Below are 8,114 nucleotides of genomic sequence, written 5' to 3' on the forward strand. Positions count from 1 at the left end.
CTCTCACCTCTACACCTCTAGCCTAAACCCCAGGTCTTGTATGCATAAAAAAGAAATTTTTAAAAAGAAAAAGTACAGTAGCAAAATAAATCTCCTCTATTAGATTATCAACCTTGTGGCATCTGATAAATTCAGAAGGTTTCCCTTTTCCTGGGTTGATTCTGACACATCTTTTCCTCTTCTTTCTCAAAATAACTTAAATCTGAATTTCCTGTTTTTTTCACATTTATTCAAAAGGAATTTCACACACACCATTCCTTTTTAAAAAAAAAGTTTCATAGGGCCATATGAATCTGAATTTTCTGGTCTTTTTTAAGGGGAAAATCCCTAAGTCTCACTTGTGATCTATGGAATCCATATTTTTTAGGGTGAAACCTAAGAACTAGGATGAAGTTTGCACTTCCTCTGAAGGCGCTTGAAATGGGATGATTAGAGCAGGGAATTAAGGTGAAGCTTAGAGGGACCCAGGCTTCAGTTCGAGTTCCTTGACTCTTTCTCCCCACCCTCAACCCTACTTCAAAGCTCAACTAGTTTCTCCCTCGCTCCCTTCTTCCCTTCCTCCCTTTCTTTTCTCTCCCCCCTACCCCCATCACTCTCTCCTCTGCTTTTTCTGTTCTCAGTAAAAATAGGATCTGTGTAGGCTAGGAGCTGCTTATGAATTTCAGGGCATTATTTATAGATGTGCCTAAGTGTGTGCTAGGAATTGTTCCTTTTAGTCATGTTTCTTAATTGATTGCAGTTATTTAGATTCTGATACTGACAAAATCTTCATGGAAACCATGAGGCAGTTTGGGATGAGTGTCATACAAATTCAGGTCATCTCAGAAATTTGCAGAGCCAGTGGGTTTCAAGGACTTCTGTCTTGTAAGGAAATGAATTAGTGGAGAGAAAGGAGCAGAGCAGAACATACCAGCTACTCCTTCAAGTAGATGAAGCACTGCCAGAGAGCCTAGGCTGAAGCAAAGTTGGGTGGAGAAATAAAAAGGCTACTTGAGAGTGAAACCTGCTGGGAGACCACACAGAACTGAAAGGGAGAGTAAAACACTCTTCTCCCTGTGCCTTGGCTTCCACAGCTCTTCTTTGCCCTCGTCTGTCCATGCCCAGGTCCATGTAGTCCCAAGATAGTTCCCCTTTCTTTTACCTAACTGAAATCTGTATATAATCAGGGTGAGCATGAGGGTGAAGGCTTGCCACCTCCAGCACTCCATTGTAACAAATGGGGCAACCCCATGACTTCCTTAAATTTTAATGAGACCACACTATTTGAACTTATATTTACTGGAAGAATCTACAAGATTCTTCTAGTAAATGCATAGAAGAGGTGAACATCAATGTACTCTCTTGAGTTATTATTCAGAAGCAATGTAAGATCTGGAGACCACAGCAGATGCATTAGAGTTGTCATTCCTGACTCACAGAACACTCTTGGGCAATACAAGCGCCCTCCCTGCAATTTCAATGGTATCAGGAGAAATGTCTTTTGTTTCCTTGTGGCATGTCTTTGGCTCTGATTACTCCATTAACCATCCCATAATTCCTCCTCCTGTAGAGCATGTTTATACTCCTTGGTTGACTGAACCATTTGATGTGGTTCTTCCAGAGGATCAAAATGTTATTCTTCAGATGTTTCCTCATGTGTCTGCTGCTCCAACCTGTATAAGTAAATAACATATGGGAAGATATCATTACTATACCTTACTTGTGAGCCACAAAATTATATGGTTCATTCATAAACCCTCTGGTGAAATAAGCTTTTACCACTCTAAGTTGGAAAATCTGAGGGGATTTCCCTTTAACCTCAGTCAAGTTAGTTGCCCATGGTACAAATCTGAGCATTCTAGTTTCATGTTTTATTCCTATTTTTATTTTAAAAAATAAACTCTAAATTCCTACTCATATACATGTCTCCACTTATGGTCTCACCATCTCTCCATAATGAAGGCACCAGTATAGGCTTACTATTTTTGGAAGGTTGAAAGATAAAAGAATATGGTTCCCTCATCTCCATTATTATTTTGCCACTTCAAGCAAATCTGTGAATATCCAAATTTATATATCAGTAAAGTCACATTTATAGAGACTTTTCACTTCTCAAATCAAATGATATTTCTTTTTTCATAAATGATGTCTTTTAGTGTTTTAAAAATAATGCTTTGTTTCACAAGCATACAGAAAAGCAATTTTGTTAAACCTCTTTATTGAAGACTCATTTTATCAGCTAGGAAAATGAAAGAAATAGATACTTCATATATATTTATTCATATTTTTCTTTTTTGTAAATATCTTTTATTTTTATTTGCTTCCTCCAGGCAAATAGACTAAGCTCAGACACCCTATTGAAAAAAATAGGAAAAAAAATCAGCTTCCATACCAATGATCCTTTCAAATTATTGCTTAAGTTCAAAGTTCCCATTTACCTAATTAATAAATGTTGATTCAAGGCCTACTATGTTCCAGGCATTCTTTGAAGCACTGAGGACATATCAGCAAATATTACTAAATTAGTTCTCCAAGAGTTTACATCCTAATTTGTGTAACCTACTGAAAAGGGAGATGTAGAAAACAAGAGGATTTTGGTTTCAGTTCTTATTTTCAAATCCATTCTATGTCATTTTTCTTATCAAAACCTCATAACATTTCTCCCTTTTAAAGTGTTTTTTTTTTTTTATACCTTCATTCACTTCATTCAGATGTTTCGGAATCTAGTAAAACTGTGTAGATACAAAATCATGGAAGTGACATGTGTGGGGTGCACTGGAGTATAAATCATGTAGTCTACCCTTATGGAAGTGTCACACTTCTCCAGGGCTTGAAATATGTAACGATAGGGCCCTCTCAGGTGGCGCAGCGGGTTAAAGCACAGCACAAAGAAGCTTAAGCCACTTTCGCATGAGTTCGATTCCCGCCTGCCCTGGAGGAGTTCCACATGGTGTGGTAGACCTCTCCTGACCCTCCCGCTGCTCCCCTCAGCAGTATACTTCGTCGATCTGCCTGTTCTGTACCCCACTCTCTCTCTGGTGTATCCTCTCACCCTCCACATCTCTGGCCTGTACCCCTGCTCTGTACGAATAAATAAATAAATCTTTTTTAAAAATGTAACAATAACTAATCACTAGACTGTGTGCTCTTGGCACTAACTGCAATTAGAGAAGGCAAAGAACATTGTACTAACAGGGAGGTGATTCAAGGAGAAGGGTAAAATTTGGGCTGGTCACTAAATTAGGATTAAATTCCATCAATTTCATTTATTTGTATACTAAATTAGATAGAGAGTAAGGAGGAAGTCTGGAATGGAAATTATAGTGATATCACTTATGTACAATAATGAAAATTGCTTAATAAAGATTGAGAAAAAAAAAGTCAAATAAAGGGCCTAGATATTTTGGAGTCTTTAAGGTCCAGACAGAGGATGTAATACATTAAAGAGCTAGTGAAATTCTCAAGCATGAAGGAGAATGTCAACAATGCTACATTGGGAGCAGATGGTATTTCCATTGTAAATTTCTCTTAATAGTTGGTTGGACACTCTGGATGACTAGTAACCTCACCTTTCCAGAACTAATGAATTTCTGAAATCTTGAAAGAAGAGAAGCCTACCCCTCTAGCACACTAGGAGAAAACTGTCATTATATTCCTGGGTCTTCCACCTATGTCTGTTTTTGAAGATCCAAAAGATAAGTACACGGTTGACTCAACCTTCCTCTATCAACCTAAAGAAGTAAAGCCTAGTCTTCAAAAATATATCCATTCCATAAGTCATGCAAAACTTAAAAGACTGGGGGAAATGTAATTAAACTTAGGTTTGATGGCTGAGTATAGTAACATAGTAATATGACTAGAAAACCTGCCTCATTGAGATCTCATTGTCATGTTGTCAATCACTCAGAAGAAGATTTAAGAGGAAATCTAAACTATTAGCTAGTGACTTTAGTCAGATAAAAATCCACTTCTCTCGGCCCTCCCTGGTGACACAGAGGGTTAAAGCACAGCACTAAGAAGCTAAAGCCACTGCAGCCTGAGTTCAATCCCCACCCTGAAGGTGACCCACATGGCACAGCAGACCTCTCCTGACCCACCCACTGCTCCCCTCAGCAGTGTACTTCGTCAGTCAGCCTGTTCTGCTCCCCACTCTGTCTCCAGTGAATCCTTTCACCACCCTTGCACCTCTAGCCTGTACCCCATTTCTGTATGCATAAATGAATAAATCTTTTTTTAAAAAATCTACTTCTCTCATGTCAAAGAAATCCAGAAGAAGGCAAAGCAGGTTTGGTGTAGAGACTACGGATATTAAGGATACAGGTTCTTTCAATCCTGGAGCGCCACTATCTGAGCCCTGGTTTCCTGGTTGAATCTTTTAAGATTCAATACATGGTGTAAGAGGGTGGTTATTAGACCTCATTTCAGATAAGAGGAATGAGGGAGAGAGAAAAGGCTAAAATGCACCCTTTCTACCTGATTCTCCCCTCTTTTATCTCCCTTCCTGAAGTCTGTACTTAGGTTGCATGGGTCATATGACTCTATGACCATCAAGATTGGGAAAGACAGACTTTCAGCAAGATTATTGCTAGTAAAATTACACTCACTAGGGCTATCGAGTAACTATATTTGAAAGTCTAAACTGTTTACAAGCATGAATAGAACAAAGAGAAAAATTATGAAAGTGATAGTTGAGTTCTTTAAGTAAAGAACAGTATGTCTAAGATTTGAACCAAAAAATCAATACAAAGACCAACTGCCTGAACTGGACCTTTCCTTCTGCTTTATGTAAGTGTTTTCACTCAAATTCTCTCAAATACTAACATTCTATCTCATTTACTTTATCTATAGCCATTTGAAAATAAACTAGACAATATGTTGCTTTATCCTGAAATACTTAGTGTATAACTCCTAAATGCAAGACATTCCCTAATGTAGCCACAATTCAGTTTTCAAAATCAGAAGCTTAGTATTGATAGAATACTATTTATACTCTATAATCTTATTTCAATTTTCCCAATTATACCAATAACATCTTTTATTGTCAAAGAAAATGTCAGATCATTCATTGCATTCAGTCATCAAATCTCTTTAATCTCCTTTTATATGGAACAGTTTCTCGCTGTCTTTTATGATATTAGTGATTATTTTGTAGTATATCTCTCAAACTGCATTTATCCAGTGTTTCCTCTTGTAAGGGAAAAAGAATGAGTTTACAGTGGAGACAATTGTCAGACACTGATTGAACCAAGTAATCGACATTATTATCAATAGCCATTGTAGAAATGATATCATCTGCCTTCTGATGTGACACAGTGAGAAAATATAATTTCTGTGTTACTCCTGCATAAAATGTGTAATTTGAATCTATTTCTTATTTTTTATTTTTTGTAATATGCTAAATCCATTCAAGAAAAATGAATCCTTTTCTAAGCTTCCCTATCTGTTGAAATTGCAGGATAAACCAGGAGTGATTATATCATCGGTACTGAGTCCAATCACTTTATTTACTTCAAGATCTAGATAATTTGCAAGTGAAGGGTGAGTGCTGCAAACAGAATGCGAAATGTGTTTTTTTTTTCACTCATGTTCACATCTGGCCTCTTAGACTTCCATAATTTCCTGCACTCTTTGTATCTAACCAATTATGTTCTCACTATTTCAATGTATGTAAATATGTAGACGTAGAGTCTGGAAAATTTGGCGACCATCCAATGTTCCAGAATTTGAAAAAGAAAACACCGTGCATTGTTATTTTTGAATCAATTCCTAACTGTGGTTTAGGCTTCTTCACTGGGATCAAAAGACCAAGAAAAAATTTAAAGTATTTCTTAAAATGGGTTTTCTATCTCCCCATGAATGCCCAAAGTATAAATACTGCTATTTTTGTATAGAGAATAAAAGCTATATTTTCCACCATTGTCTAGTAACAAACTATGCCAAAATTCAAATTTTCAGAGCCATATGAAGTTTCATTCCTCATGAAACCCAAGCTACATGGTAATGAAAAGAAACATGTTTTCTTTATCAGCATTTGTTATTTATCTTCCTCCACCATATTTCATTCATTTTATTTGTTTCATTTTGTATCAGGGATTAATCTGGAATGTCTGATTTTAATTATAAATCCCCTTTATACAAGACTTTTTAAATATTATTTTTAATAAAATTTATTCCTAACTTCAAATCCTGTAGACGGGGAATGTCAACAGCTTCTAATAACTTCCTTTTAAAGATTATGTGAGTAATGATCCAGGGAATGGGGCAAATGAGAACCACTGGAAAAAAATCAAAGCGGTAAAAGCAAACATAAATCAGAAAGTAAAAATAGAGCCAGATTTGCTTTCGAAACAGCATAGTCTAGTCCCTAATGACACACATGATGCCTCTCGCTTACTACATGAACTCAGTATCGTCCCTTAACTTCCATTCTTCCCATTTTCAAAACAACAGAAATGACAAGGTGGTCTCTTGTTCAAGAAGAGGAAGAACTCGTTGAAATTAGGTTTTGAACATTTTTAAAGATTTTTTTTATGCATACAGAACTGGAGTACAGGCCAGAGGTTCAGGAAGGTGAGAGGATTCACCAGACACAGTGTGGGGAGCAGGACAGGCAGATTGACCAAATATACTGCTGAAGGGAGCAGTAGGTGAGACAGGAGAGGTCTGCACCATGTAGGTCACCTTCCTGGTCACCTTCCTGGCCAGGAGCTGAATTGATGCTTCAGTGGCTGGCAATAGCTTGATAGTGCTGCCCTTTAACTCCTTGTGCCACCAGGGAGGCCCCTGAACCACTATATATTTTTTGAGTTTCATTTATTTATTCATACAGGTGCTGGGTTTCAGGCCAAAGGTGGGGAGTGAGAGGATTCACCAGCGACAGTGGGGAGCAGAACAGGCAGATCAAGTGAAACTCACTGCAGAGGTGAGCAGTGGGCTGGTCAGGAGAGGTCTGCCGTGCCATGTGGGTCACCTCCCTGGTCAGGGATCCAACTTGTGCTGCAGTGGCTGCAGATCGCTTCACAGTGCTGTGCTTTTACCTGTTGTGCCAGGGAGGACCTGAACATATTTTTAATGAACTTCAGTAGTGAAATTTCATACCTAGGCTTTAGGATTTTGTTATAATTTTTCTAAAAATATTACTTTAATATCACTAAGTAGTATTAATAAAATAAAGAGAGCATTATTGCTGCTTTTGGAAAGTCACCTCATTGGATATAATATTTGAGTGAATTTCTCCTCTGAACAAAAGCATCAATGATCCAATTAATAACTCATCCTCTGTTTATTTCTGAACAGGAAACTGAGTGTTTCCTTTCTCTTTTCTTCCCATGGAGTGGGATTGTTTGCTGGGTGGAGAAACAAATTACTATCTGCACTCTGGAAGGATGGACTGATGGCTTAGCACCATCCTGGACGAGAAACCATTCATTTCCACGTCCAGGAAGATCCATGATCCCTCTGCTTGGAGTCCTGCCTAGCTCCAGCTGGCTTCCCTCTGGCTTACACACAAAGGCTTCAGGTCCCAATTTCAGGGGAGTCAAGTTGAATGTGATTCACAGTGAGTCACTGCATTAGCTTTAGAACTCCACCTTCACTTATACCAATGGAAAAATCAATCATATGCACATTCCAAAATCATTAACATGGTTTCTCAGTTGCAGTTGGGAGGGAATACCTTAATATTTTCATAATGTCCATTCTCCATTTATCCTAAGTCTCTTTTGTGTTTGTCCTTCTCATCAGTTTCTCTAAGGTTTTAGCTCTACATTCATTTTCTCCTAGAAGTCCTCATGTTTTGACTAATGTTGGTTTTCTCTCCTATTCATTTCCTTTTCAGAATAGGTCAGGCTTTTCCATATATAAGTGGGCTTCAGCCTGATAAACATTACTTCTCTAATTAAATACATATTTACAAAGGACAAAGGAACCCTACTTTGATTTCTTCTCATTGTTAGTTCACACAGTGGCTAGTGCAGTACATGAGAAAACATGTATGGTGCATGCCTATAGCACATTGCCTGGCACAGAGAAGCACCTCGTAAGTGTTAACCATCGTTATGATCTAAGTTGTGCACAGTTCATTTGTGTGTTTGATTTTAATTGTAGAACTTCATGATTTAGAAGTGTTCACACTG

The sequence above is a fragment of the Condylura cristata genome, unplaced genomic scaffold (genome assembly GCF_000260355.1).
Source record: "Condylura cristata isolate star-nosed mole 26May11 unplaced genomic scaffold, ConCri1.0 scaffold00001, whole genome shotgun sequence".
Taxonomy (NCBI): Eukaryota; Metazoa; Chordata; class Mammalia; order Eulipotyphla; family Talpidae; genus Condylura; species Condylura cristata.